Genomic DNA, 14459 nt, shown 5'->3' with positions numbered 1-14459 from the left:
GTATTTGCTGTGTATGTATTCGCTAGTCTTTTTATATGTTTACTTTTAATTCATTTGGGGGTTATTCATAAAGTGTGGCTTCCCTTTGCTTTCTGCCCATTCTGTACTTGCTTCACTTTCAGGCACTAGGACAATAAGGTGAATTTTAAAATATTTTCCTTTATACTGTTTCTTGGGAGTTGAGAAAAGAACCTAAAGCAGAGATATTAGGCATATTTTTGCTTTTTATGTATATTTGTGTATACATTTGTTGTTTGCATCATACTTACGTTATCAACCAAGTTTGCATCTCTGCTATCTCTTTCATCCTATTCAGTCAAATCCTTTTGTTCTGGATTCTTCATGTGTATGTGGTCCAATATGTGAAAAAAATTATCCCTGTAGCTGGATATGTATACGATGATTTTACAGGGCTTTGGGTTGTTCTGTGTTTATGGGCTAAGTTAAAGACACTGCAAAGGAGGCTTGAGTAATTTGAAAATGTGCTGAGAATCCTCTCTTTGAAAAGCAGACCACTTATTTAAAGATGAGTCAGATCAGACACTCACAAACTAATGAGTCCCTCACCCTGCAGATGTCAAAAACCCTGGCTTTCCGTCCATGACATGTGCTCACCCCTAACTACCAACTGACGAAACCTGAGTTAATGATGTAGGAGCCAATTTAGCTTACAGACTTGTGTGTTTTGTTTAGATAATTGTCGGAGATACGATATGCTTGCCAAGAAATGCAAAGACAGGTTAGATTTACAGGCATGCCTTACATTCATCTAAAGAAAAAATCTTGGGGGATGATGTTTAGTTTCCTGAGAATAAGCACATGAGAGTTGGGAGCATGACCATCTGAGCAGCTCATGAAGGATGCCCAAAGGGAAAACAAGCGCCCTAAGGAACAAATGTCCTGTATCTCTCTCTCTCTCTCTCTCTCTCTCTCTCTCTCTCTCTTTTTTTTTTTGATTCAGTATTGCTTTTATTTAAGTCTCTCTTTGGATCCTAGCTTCTTAATTCAACAACTCTGAGGTGCATTTTAAATTGATACACTTTTATGGAAATGACTACCTTAATATTACTCAGAGCAATTAAAAAAAAAAAACTGATGTCCTTTGATGTATAAAGCACCAGCCTTTCAGGTAACGTTTCTCCCTTAGGGCAGCAGAAGAGGAAGACGGCAGTACGAAAGCCTTTGGCTTAAAAGAGCTCTCCAAAACCACTCCGGCCAACCCAGCATCACCAAGGCCTTTGGCCAGCACAGGATGGCTCCTGAGACAGTCCTGCCTCAGCCCCAAGAAGGGGGAGAGTGCCCTGGGGTGATGTAAAAAAAAAAAAGAGCGCCACCCTGCTCCACTGCCCCCACCGGTGTGGTTTTTCCCCGCTCGCCGGATTCCCGGCAAGCTGCGGGGTTCGGACGATGCCTTTCCCCAAGGTGGCTCCGGCGCTCGGATCGCCCGGTGGTTTTATGTTCTGCCAGTAAGGGCGAGTTACTGCCACCACGAGGCTGGCGGCCGGGCCAGGCCAGGCCGGTGCCGTGGGGTTGGTGCCCTGCTCCCCACCACGGCCCCCGTGGAGCTAAAATGGCTCCTGCCCGAAGTGTGGACCAGGCGGGAGCAAACCCCAGCTGCCGCAGGGTTTCCGGTGTGCTGCTGCTTCCCTAGGGAGCCAAAATGCCGGTACTGGGCGTTTATCGTCACGCGCCACGTGAGATGGCTCCCGTTGATGGTACGTTACGTGCCATGAACAGCTGCGAGTCCGGGTTTATCGAGGCCAATAAGCCAACTGTGCAGTTCTTGGCTGCAGCTCGGGGCTCCCGTGCCCGTGGCGGCGGTGGCCGGGCTCTGCCCTGACGCCTGTGTAGGGGCGCGGGACGCGACGCGGCGGCCCCAGTGGGTTTTTCCAGCAGCAGAGCAGGAAGACCTGCCTTTGTCCTTTCTCCGGCAGGCACGAGGATGGCAGGTCGCCTTCCTGCAGCGCGCTCCAGGCCAGACTGAACTGCTGCGCGTGTTGCCTGGTCCTCTAACCAAGGCCCTCAGATAACGCTGTCTCCTTCAGCAAGAATAATAATAAATAGTTTTATTGCTGCTGGACATCTTATCAACCTCTTCAGCAAGCTCTGTCTCTTTCCGAGACGATAATAGCATTCTTCTTATTATTGTTAAGCTTTCTACTGTAGCGTATTTGGACCTGGAGCTTTGGTGCAGCATATTCCAGAAGGAAGCAGTCACTGAAAAGGGTGCCAGATAAAAATGGAAATGCTATATTTTCATGCAGAAATGGTGGGTGAAGAAGTTATGAGAATAAGCTGCGACCCTGTCGCTGGGACAGTGTGTTATGAGCTCATATGGACTCATAAATACTCTGGCTTTGGCACTCTTTTTGGCCTTAGGCAAGTCCTTTTTGGCTCTGCTTCCTATCTCTAAAGAGATAGCATAGTAACACCTTATGTACCTCACAGGCCTTTGCGTGGGCTCATTAGTTTGCTTCTATAAAATACCTTGTAGATGAAAAATGCAACTGACAGCAAAGTCCAAATTCCCTTCTCATTTATACCAGCCCAACCCCTATTAAAGTGAATTGAGGTTGAGCCAGCAAAACCTGGAGGAAAATTTGGCCGTAGATGTAAAGTAAAACTATCGATTTGTCTGGGCAGAGTCATCTGAGGCAGCTTCCCGCGAGCTCTCCGTGCTGGGCTGGGACAGAAGCCCAATGCTTGTTTTATTTTGCTGCTGCCTCTTTTTTAAATTAGCTACAGAGGACCCGGTACTGCTCTTGCTGAAGCCAACAGAAGCCAGCTTTGGCTCGGTCTGGTCTGGTGATTCATAGATAACTCAGACAGAGGCAGCTCTTTCCAAAGCATTGCCATTTTTGAATGGCAGATGCTGCGGTGCAGCAGATGTTCCTCGGGGGCAAGTGATGCAAAAGTGGCTGGGAGCCATGCGCACCCCACCCAAACTCATGGGAGGGATTAGCATGTGAAAGCAAGCCCCCGAAAAGCCCTGCCAGGCTCTGAGGGTTGGGACTGGATGCTGAGCGTGTCAGGCTCAAGTGCCCCTCTCTCCAGCTACCCACTGCATGGATTTAGGTTCAGGTGCGCAGGGTCCTAGGTGGGCATGGAGTTACAAAAGGGAGCGTGCCCCTTCGGAGGGGTGAAGATTCGGCATTTGAGGCCGTCCTCCCACTGCTTTGGGGATGGTGGCACTGGGTCAGACAGGGTAAGGGAAGGAGCTTTGCGCTCCAGCCAGCCAGAAGGGTCGACGGGGACCTTTCGGCCACAAGCAGCCAGGCCACGCAACTATAGTGACAGCAGAGTTGAGAGTGTGCCAGGCAGGCCCCACCTCCATTTTTCTGAACTCTTGATACAGCCAAAAGGCTGCGAGAACTGCAGAGAGGAAAAGCTTGCTCTAGGTTAGATTGCTATTATTTGAACTGTGAAATGATTCGAATAAACGGCATCTCAGGGAGGGGCTTTATCTGGCTGAGCCTGATCCTGAATAGAGTAAAGTCCTAGAACATGCCACGTCTGAGTGTAGGCCATACTGAACCAGCCTCATTACATGGCAATGCTTATCCAGAGTTTATTGAAGTTTGGTGGGTGGAGTCCAGATGCTCTTTGCTGCTAGAGCGTCTGTTCCTTGATTTCCTTTTCTTCCACTTCAAATGCAGCCTGATGCTTCCTGTAACATCTTCCTTAATTGCAAGCAAGGGCTTGAAACTCCCTCATGATCAAAGACTACATTTTGACAATTTAGGTGCAATTAAATGTGAGTATCAAGTAATGTGTCTGCAGTTTAATATTACATCTATGCTCAAGTGTGGGCATAAAACTAGGGCCACAGCACCTTCTTGTAGATCACGTATACTGTTAGGTATCTAAATGGGTGCACTTTCAGACAACAGTAAATTGTGCTCAAGTTATTGCAGGCTTGGATGAAGCCCAGCTAAAAATGACTAGCCGGGCACTCCTATGGCAAGGTATTTGATTGGACATAAGTCTCTCTTAATTTGCTAAAAGGGAGCCAGAGGCAAGCATTCAACAAAAATGTCTTTAATTGTGGATCAGATATGAGGCAGCCAGAAAGCTACTGGCATAAGAGTAGTTTTGAATCAAGAACATTTGCAGCATCCTTGTTATTTACACTTGCAGGCTTCTCTCAGAACAAATATCTGCTTGAGTGTGGAAAAGCAAGATCACATTTGTCTTTGAAATCTGTGCTGTGGAGGATTAGAAGCACAAATGCTTAATCCACTCTTTAAAAAAAAAAAAAAAGTAGAGAAACTCCATTTAAGTAACACATTCAGTTGGATCTAGATATGATGAACACCAGAAACCTCCTCAGACCTTTGTAAGGTGGAGAAGGAAAGTATGAGAAAAGTAGCAGTTCTCTAATATTCCTAACTCCTGAAAAACAATCCTTCTCAGCCTCTCTTCTTATTTAATTAGAGATGGGGAGGGGGTCTTTAACATGCTCAACCACAAAAGCCAGAACTGCTAAGAACTCCTGGAATCCAGGTTCATTATTTCTATGGGTTTTAGATGGGAGGTACTTGGACAGTACAGTGACAGCTAAGGTTCCCTCTGAAAGAAATACTCAGTCTGCTCCAAGGCTATCCACTGTTGTCCCTACTTGTCTCCCATCAGAAAATACTAATTTGTACTTCCCTCCGTAAAAGTAATAAAAATCTTTCCTGCTTTGCTGCCATCTCTTTTACTTCTGGATTGATGAGTATTGTGGACACTACTGATGTATCATTGGAGGCTAAAACTAAATAACAAGCTCAAATTAGATTTAAGGAAATGAGTCAATAAGCAGAACAGGAAGGAAACAGACCAATTTAAGCCTAGAAAACCACATACCATAGTGCAAGAGTTTAATGCCTTTCTTTTTACTCTAAAATTGGGGATGTGAACCTTCAGGTGCAATGTCTATGTGGGGTGACATTCCTACTCTCTCTCAAGTAGAAACATATTAATTAAAAAAAAAAAATCAAATTGGCACAAGTCAGTTGCCTTTAACCAGGCAAGATAAGTGTTAAAACACCACAAGAAAACCTGAAAGAAAAATCTTCTGAGAACATTCTGGAAAGACCAGAGAAGACAAGTGAAGAGAAGATTTAATCAGGACCGAGAGCCTTTTGGAGACTCCTCACAGACTGAAATGCCAGCCCTCCTTGGAGACTGCTTGCTGGATGAACGCAGGAAAGTTGGCCTGAGTTTGGTCCAGCATTAGAAGTTTTCATCTGAAGTTAATAACAATAGTGTGTCCTGGAAGGTATTAAACACAAAATCCTGTCAGCGCGTTGCCCAAGCAGTGAGGCACCACCTATGAATACTGAAACATAAATTGCCTGGGTGGGCCGGCTAAAGTACTGTTGCCTGAGTACCGTGAGCAAAGTGTTTGTCAACATTATTGCAGGGCAAAGTAAGCCAAACTAACAACAACTTCCCAAAAAACAGAGCAAAAAGGTATACTTTCCCATATGCATCAGAGGCTGACTCAGTGCAAGGCTCTGTTAGGATGTGAAGGGAAGTGTGTCCAAAGGCAGGAGAGTCCCCCTGAATAAGCCTTCATTTCCTGTTCTTAGTATTTTAATGCATTTACATTTAGCCAGGCATGGAGGGCCAGTGACAGTCTATTCCTTCATGGAAAAAGGAGGAAGACAGAACTGCTGGAGAAATCTGTAATTTTGATTTTGGGCTTGGAAGCTACTCCATCTTCTTAAGGTCCCAGAATCAGCCACGGAAGCGGAGGGAAGCCTCGCTGTACGTTGCACTTCAGCGGTGCCTTCGACTCAGGGGTTGGAGAAATCTTAAAAGACTATAATCAGGTTTTAGAATGTGCCAGGAGGTAGCTTTTATTCCCTCTGGTTTGCCTCTTGTGAAAGTGGGGCACTGAAAAGCTGATTTTTACAGTTTCCTAATGTTTGACACCTGCATGAGAAGGTCTCAGTTTCCGAAGTGCTACAGGGAAACGAGAGGAACCAAGGGGAACTGTTCTTTCTCACAACTTTGAATAGCAGCCACGTCTTTACTGAATTTGCCAGCATGCGAACGCTGGTGAAAGTCAGTACTGAAGCTGACATCAGTGTTTTGAGTACCTTTCCTCTAAGTGCTACATAATATTTCTCATTATCACTGTGGTTTTATCCTGTGTGGTGATTACTACACTGGGAATAAATCAATGACATGCAAACTGGCACAACTTTTGGCAAGCGCAATTGCCCATGAAATTTGTATCATTTTTCTCTTTCTGCCCAGCCTGCCAGCTTCAACAATCTTCCTCTTTCCCTAAGAAACTGATCCTTAATTTGGAGAGTCATTTACAGTTTCAGTAAATGACTCAAAAGAAGCATTATGGATAGAGATGACTAAAAGGCTAATTTCACCCCTTGGTCTATGAATAGGAGCCTTAGTTCTTGGGAATCAGATCCCTGTTATCTGCTCAGCTTGGCGTTCTTCTGTCTCATGAAGGCTCTGGGTGAGATAAAGCAGTGCTTCTTTGACCTGTGGACATGTTGCAATAAAAAGCTACAAAAGACTAGGGCCAGACATATCCTAGATATAATTTAAGTGCTGGAGGCACAGCTACTGAGAAGCCAATGGTATGGAATTTAACCTAATGCATCTGTTAACATTTTAGAACCAATTTCCCAAACTCAATTATATAAACTGTTATGTACTTCTTACATAAACATGCATCGCTCTCTCTAATTTTTGGATAGCTGCATTACACTGTATGCTGCTGCTGTGACTTTGACAGTGTTAGCTTAGTGAAATTGCTAAATGCACTTGAAGTGCTGGAAATAATAAAGCCATATGTATAACTGTGTATTTCATTAATGAGATGGCAGCACCATAAACTGTGAAAATAATGCAGCTGTATGAAATTATAGTGACGAATGTGCAGTTCTAGTGAGAGCCAATGCGTAACAATGCTGGCACCATAGCTTTTCTCTCAAAAACATGCTTTGTAGGGGGCAATTGCTGAATTTGCTCCCTTTGTTTACGTGCAGAATACAACACTGGCATTTTCTCTTCCTCCTAGTCCTTGTAGAAATCCTTGGCTTTTGGTGGAAATAGGAATGTTAACTACAGACATTTATGTTAACGATGGTTGCCATCCAAGGTAGGTAGGCTTGGCTTCAGTTTTGGAGCAAATCATCAGTTCTGGCCTTTGACCAGCTGCTGTGGCATGGAGGAAAGACAAGAAATGGGACAAAGTGTATTGTTCCCTCTTCCCTCTAAAGCCAGAGAAAACTCTCAGCTTAGCAGGTCATTATGATCAGTGCATCTGCATCCCACTGAAATTGGGAAAACAAAGGACAGCTTAGAATGAGTGACCCAACAAAAACTTAAGCCATTAAGAGCTGATGGCGGAAAGACGAGGAACAGGCTTACAGCCAAAAGACACTCAAATAAGGAGATGAAGGACAGTGAGTAAATTCCAATGACTCAGAGAAGATGGAGAGACAAAGGCCTTAACTGTTATCAGCTCCTAAATGATACAAAAAGCACATCGTAAACTCTCACATGGGCGCACCCAGAGAAGAGGCCAGGACAGCTGCTGAGGACTGGTCAGTGAGTGTCCCTTGTCCTCCTCGCGATAGCAGGGAAACCTGGTCAAACTGCAGGGACACAGATGTCTTGAATACCTGGGGAAAACAGTATTGGCCTGAGCAAGTGAAATCAGCTGTGTTATAAAATAAAATCGTCTTCTGCAGTTGTTACAACATTGAAAGATTAAAGGTGAAGGTTTAGAAGTAATTAAATCTCTGGCCAGTCTGACTACGCTGCTGGATATTTCCTGAAAGAAACACCCTGGGATAAGAGTAGTTGAGCCATCAGCAGATAAGGCAAGATTTGGAAGCTTCCACATCCTGAGCAATTGGTGTGCGGGTGTGTGCGCATCACCCGGGAGTGACTGTTGCTGTTCATTGATCTTGATAAGTATGCAGAAATCTCTGTGGATAAATAGCAGCCATGCCTCTTATCACCAGGGCCATAAACTGAGACTCTCCCTTTAAACTCAAAAAAAAAAAAATCCTAGAAGGGATTATCGGTGTGTGAAGTACCTGTAGAAAATACCACGGGGCGGGGGAGGGTACATGGAGAGCCATATGCCTTAGGTAGCTCATTTCTCTTACCTAATGAGCTACAAGTGGCTGAATGACATGAGAGAGTGCCTTACATATACCCAGAAGAGAAAATCCACACCTCATATGAACAGCCAAAATAACCGCACTCTTTTAACCTGCATTGTTTTTACCTCCATTTTTTAGCTACCGTGGCAAGACCATGCCCCTCAAAATCCCGTAAAACAAAGTGCCAATATGAACTAATCCACTGGTGAGGCTGCGATGGTGCTTCAGCTGCAGACATGACTACACAGCATGAGCTCTAGAGAGAGGTTTGTAGTGCTGCCATCAGCACTTTCCTGTTATATGGGATGTCTAGACAGGTAGGAGAAATATAAGGCTCTGGCAAGCAGCAACTTGCAACTGCAGCTGTTTTTTCACAGCTCAAAAATAATCCAGTGTGAGGCAAAGACTGGCTACTCTGAAAGTAGGAGGAGCAAGTGACCAGAGGTGAGTTCCCTCCTCACCTCAGATATACAGTTTGGTCCTCCTTTATTTTATCGTTCCCCCCCCAGCTGCCTAGCAGCCTTCTGGAGCCACCCTCACACATCAGAGAAGTTTTCCTCATAAAATAAAGGATGGAACAAGCCAACTAGGGCTGGATCTGGCTGGAGCAGGGTGCTGTCTTGATAACACATCAAAGATGAGGAAGGTGGTTACAAGAGTTCAGGCCAAATAATATACTTCATAGCAGCAGGGAAGGAATTACTGGGCATGAGGTGAAAAGAGAAAAAATCCTTGTAATGTAAAAGATGCTGCTTGATCTGAGTCTGATAAAGCCATGGCTGCACAAGATCAAAACTGCCTGGGCCAGTGAGCCTCTCATAGGAGCCATTCTTGTCTAAGACACCTATGGTGGGTAGGAAAGGTGAAATCCAAAGCAGAGGAAGGATTTGGTGGAATTGGTCTTTATCTCATGGCTATGTTTGGTCATTTACCTAAAAGATGCTGATCCTGATTCAGAGCTTGCTGACTACTGGATTTTTCCAGGCCTATCACAGATTATCGTGTAGGTTATAAAAATCTGTGGCTTCTGTTACCTGTCATTAGCAAGAACACAAAAATCAGTGTAAAACTACATTAAGAGAAACACAGCCCTTGCGACTTTAAGATGCCATGCTTAAGTGAATCCTGCTTTGGAAGGCTCTACCTTTAAAAGTTCTCTTCACATTCATTTGCCACACTTTCCTTTAGGCACCTGAGTCACATAATTCAAATGGGCCAGAGTCTACAGCCTTCGTCCAGGCTCATAGTCCAAAGACCTTGAGCAATGAATGTCCTAATATGCACTGAGTACTACAGTTGTAAATTACCCAGTAATATTCTCAGTCACTATAAGCTTTGGGAACATCTGCTCTAAGCATGGAGGTGAATTTTTTCCCTTTTCCCTACAGAGGACCTTTCACTGCAAGGATCCATCTCTCCTTAGCTGGCTTCCTGTCCTTGGGTCTGTGGTAAGTCTGTGGTGACTTCCAGAAAAGGTTAGCTACAATTGTGAAATCTGAGCTTAAGCAGTGGTTTGGAGTCAAAGGCTTTTCTTTGTTAAAAGTTAGGAAGGTGGCAATGAAAGGAGACACTAGGTGAGAAAAGACTAAGATAAAAGAGTCTGGGAGGTCTGCAAAGTATTGTTGAGATAGATAGGTAAATGGATGGTTTTAAAAGAAGTCTGAAAGACAGACAAAGAAATGAATAGAAAAATAGGTAATGGAGAGGGAAGCATGAATAAGATGAAAACTGCAGTCCTAGACCTAGGAGAAGAGAGACAGGGAGGAAACAACCCTGAGAAAAAGTAAAGAGCAGACAGTGGAATATGGTGAGAACAAGTGAAGACACTATGGAAAATGGAGAATTGTAGGACAAGGGATGCTGCTCTTTAAAGAAGAAGGAAGGAGAGAAATACAAAAGAGAAAAATAAAAAGAACAGGGAAACTGTAGGCAGAGGCTGACAGAGAGAGAGAAAGTGGTTGGAAGAGAAATAAAATGTTAAGAGGGAGAGCATGAAGAAAGGTGTGAAATATTGAGACTAACAAAATACGTTTTATTTATTCATGTTCCTTCTGGATTATTTTTCCCTGGCAGCTTCTGAGGTGAGGGTCCGGTTGCCACGCACTCCCCTCCCTCCATGGAGAGCAGCCAAGCACTTCCCTTTGAGGATGGTGAATGTGCAAAACATTCTTGAGCACTTCAACTTTAAAGTGCTCTCCAAAGCCCCCTTCTGCCTTGGGCAGCTCCCCCCACAGCCTCCCTGGTGGAAAATTGGAAGCTTTGTTAAAACCCACATGTAGACTCCCATGAGTTCCTTTTGCAGGATTGTCCACTGTTAATGTTGAAATATGTATTTGGGGATAGAATAACTGGAATTAGGCTGACCTTCCTTGCAAAGAGATGTAGTCGGCTCCCTCCTCCCCATCTTTCCTTGTCATTGGTGTGCATGGTAAGTGCATGCTCCTTACAGACAGATGGGCTGTACTGTCTGCCTGTAGCAGTTTATTTAGCAACTTGTTTATGACACAGTCCAAATCCTATTGCAACCAATAGAAATTCTTCCACTAGTTTAAGTGGGAATTGGTGTGGCCCTGTGAGGGCCTGAGAGACCTTTGAGACTTACAGCCAGCCATACTGCTTGGACTCCTCTTAGGATTTGATTTGCTGAGCAATTTAATCAGTGTGAAAGCTGGGAAGTTTAGAAAGGCAAGATAAGGCCTTTAATCCTTTTATTTATTCCCCTGAGCAAAGGGATGCCTTTTTCCCAGCTGCTTTAAATCACCTCTTCCAACCCTAAAGAGATGTTTAAAAGAAAAGCCTTTCTCACAGGTAATTTTTATTTGTCCAGACAGTGACACAGTAAATTTTTCAAAAGCTTGCTAGTGATTTAAGGGTGTAAGTCCCATTTGACCTCAGAAGTGAGGCTTTGGCTCTTTTTTGCCCTTCAGCCTCATCTTCCTTGTCTTCAGCTAGATCTCTAAGCAAGTGCCCTCCTTTAAGGAAGGAGTGAATAAGATGTTTTAAACAACTCTTTTTAAATCAGAGGTATGTATAAGAGCTGTCATGGCACAGGACTGACATTAGACATGTGGAAGGTGTTTAAACCAGATGGGTTTCAAGGCCCAGCGGTCTAAACTAGGACATTCTGTACCTATTTTCCAGCAGCAATGTTAAATGTGATAAAAGTGGCATATTAGAAAACATATATCAAAAGTTAGTTGGAGTGTATGAGCTCTAGGAAAGTATTAATGAAATGGATCTATCAGCTTAATAAAAAGCTTATTCCCTCTTGGCCCATACACAGGTTGTTTGGAAAAACGTGTATTAACGAAGTGAGGCTGGGAAAGACGGAAAGAGTATTTTAGAGAACTGCTGCTGTAGGATGGATACGGCTCTGATGGGTTAGCGGTGCCTCTAATGGTAGGACTCCTATTACAGGTTATTCGCACTGGTACAGCAGCAATGTCTTTTTAGCTGGCGAGGTTTGAAATGCGGTCAGCATCATCTTGTTTTGACCAGGTCAGGAGGCAGAAAAACCATAGGGACATACAGCAGTAACTGCAGGCAACCAGACTCTGTACATAATGGCATCGGTCTGAATGCTCCTGTACTGCTGAATGTGATCCTGAAGGCATTCGCCCGCACAAATAGCCCTGTTGTCTTCAAGTAAGACATCAGTGAAATCCTTCAGGCTTCTTCCAGGGGTGAAGGGATTGTAGGATCAGGCCGTGAATGAAAGACTGCTGTGCAAGAATTGCCTCAGCCAGAATAGTCTCATCAGACAATTCTTACAGGGCCAGGATTTTCTGTAATGTACTTCCTTAACACAAGCAGTTTCATCTCCTATGCTGATATATGTGCCAGGTTCTCTCTCATTTTCAGAAGCCCAGATTAAAAAAAAAAAAAAAAAAAAAAAGATTTCATATTCAGGTAGGTAACTAGCCATACTGTCTGTCCTAGGGAATCAATGGGATTTCCTAAAGAGCCTTGTTATCTAATACATTTTAAATCAGAAGCTGGTGGTGAATTTGCAGCGGTAGTGTTAATTATAAATGATGTCATATGCAGGAAGTGTCAGAATGAAGAACATTCTCTGCCATGCTAGTGCTGAGCACATAAACATCCCAGCAGGCTTGTTTTCCCATGCATGCTTCAGACTTTGACATTGAAATCCCAGCCCCTGGTCCCAATGCTGCTAACAGTGAACTGTGTGGGTAAAGTTACTCAGCTGAGTATGCTTGGTTGCAGCTACCCATACATGTAAGACCTGGCAAGATAAAACAGTAGTTTGCAAGTGTATAGGGCAAACAAATCAAGGGAAGCAAGTGCATAAACATACTGACTGCCACACCTCATTTTCTTTTCCCTGCTGAACTACACTGTGGGACCAGTCTTACTCCCTTGAAAACCACTGGGGTTTTATTGCTGGACATGAGCCAGGTGTTTCATGTGCAGTAACCATAGATTTAATAACACCAATCAAGGTGTATTAAACACGCTAAACTAACTGGATTGTTTGGTCATAATGAGCTATGTTTAGAGTGTTCACACAGTGTGATTTTTTTCGTCTTCTCAAGGCCTATAATGTGAACTGTGGACTCATACTACCCTATGGGTTATAAATGTGATACTTGTACTAGGTTAGAGAAAACAACCTTTCTCCTTCTCAGTTTACTTTAATCAAGGTCTGAGGTGAGTTGCACCACTTTTTGCACAGTCTCTAACTTGTTTAAACTTTAACCTTTTGGGCTAACATTTTCCGTGCCAGATGTCTACCTCAGTCTGATTCTGGAGGAATGTTCTTAGCTGTTCAGCTCTGTAGAGGAAATTCTTTCCCAGAGCAATTTCTTGTAGAAGATGTAGCATCACTGTACTTTGGAAAAGAAAAACTAAGATCCAGTAGTGATAAGGTTATGTGGAAAATCTAGTTTCAAGGATGCATCGCCTGGTGCCTCCTGTGAAATATATCCAGATTCAGCCAAGTTATAAACCTTTGGAAAACTGCAGTTTGCACACACCGGGTAGAGGCTTGTAAGTTTGGCAGCTAAATTCTTTGATGTTTCTGTCTGCACAGAACGTGCTCCAGCCTCTGGCTGCAGGGACTGAATAGGATGTTTCTGGCAACAATCTTCTTAATGCCTCTTAGCGCAGGCACGGAAACTTGTGCTCAGCATCATTTAACTCTGGGAAACCCAAAAGGAAGGTGGAAGGGTCCAGACCTTTAGGAGAGTAGCATAAACAGGAGGCCTACAGCAGCCTAGAGAGGAAGACTGGGGCTGGGGGCTTGGAGTGGCGAAGATACTGGGCCTGGCTGTAAGAAACCTGGTCTGGGAGCAGGAGCAGGAAACTGGAGCCGGAGGCTGATGGAGTGATTGAACCAAAGAGTGGGAAAAGGCTCAGCCAGGCTTGATACCAGGCCATGAGGGCGCAGGAAGCTGGGGTGGTGGCACGGGGGTGGCACATGGAGAGGTGGCAGGGCAGGTGGGCTGAAGGGGTTGTGCTGCCTACACCCCAAGCAGCTAGGAGTGAGCCAAGCATCATGTGAAAAACAGCATGTGTTCATGTAATTGAAGAGTGTTCCAGGATGAATATGCCACAGGAGGCTTGCAAAATCAACCTTCATTTTGGCATTTCCTAATTTTGAATGCTTGCCTTTGTAGCCTTAATGTTCTTTTTAATCAAGCTTTTTGTCAGCAATAGGACTAAATGTATGTAATTACATGCTATAGAGGACTATAATATATATAGTTATTTGGTAGTGAGTTTGTGCCAAAGGACAATCATAATGCTATAGTCTGCAAGTCCTGAACAGTGAATGAAGTAGTTGTTGCACTTAGTAAATTATCATGAAATATCTCCATGTCATTTATTTGTGTTGTGTTTGTATATGAGGACTATAATTCTGTTAAACCTCAGCTATGTCAGAGGAGGACAGTGCATTAACATAGATGAATGAAGGGCTGTCTAACTAATGGACTTTCAATAGAGTTAATGCCCAGCAAGAAATTCAACATTGCTTTGAATAACAGATTTTTTTTTTAAATAATCAAGCTTTGGTAATTGAAATTCATTGATGTGAGAATATTTTTCACATAGATATGTACTCTTTTGTTTAATATACAGTGCAATATTAATTATCAAAAGGATATAGTTATGATTCTGTATTGATTTTCGGTAAAAAATGAAAGATCAAGATTTGATTCATGTCAGTATATTTTTCTAAACATCACCTAGTGACGGGGTAGTGGGAAATGAGAGTGCAGCTCTGCAGATAATTGCTAGCGCTCCTAAGTTTTTTTTTTTTCTTTTTCTCTTTCATTTCCTGACAACTGCAGCAGGGACAATATC

At 43.6% G+C, this 14459-nt stretch overlaps 1 protein-coding gene across 2 annotated transcripts in view; it reads left to right on the top strand.

Moving 5' to 3' along the window:
• The window catches only part of RNF152 (ring finger protein 152), a 73565-nt gene that overhangs the window by 5516 nt on the left and 53590 nt on the right, over positions 1-14459 (top strand). The window contains exons 1-2 of one of the 2 annotated variants that reach the window (XM_068931572.1): positions 8271-8398; positions 9521-9580. The exons of the other annotated variant lie outside the window; for it this stretch is intronic. The gene's annotated coding sequence lies outside the window, so the exon portion shown is untranslated. Of the gene's footprint in view, positions 1-8270; positions 8399-9520; positions 9581-14459 lie in introns of those variants that run through there. 2 annotated transcript variants of the gene reach the window in all.

This window comes from Struthio camelus, chromosome 2 (assembly GCF_040807025.1).
Source record: "Struthio camelus isolate bStrCam1 chromosome 2, bStrCam1.hap1, whole genome shotgun sequence".
In the NCBI taxonomy this organism is placed as follows: domain Eukaryota; kingdom Metazoa; phylum Chordata; class Aves; order Struthioniformes; family Struthionidae; genus Struthio; species Struthio camelus.
The sequence above is the reverse complement of the archived record's forward strand: the minus strand, read 5'-3'. Positions and strand labels throughout refer to the sequence as shown.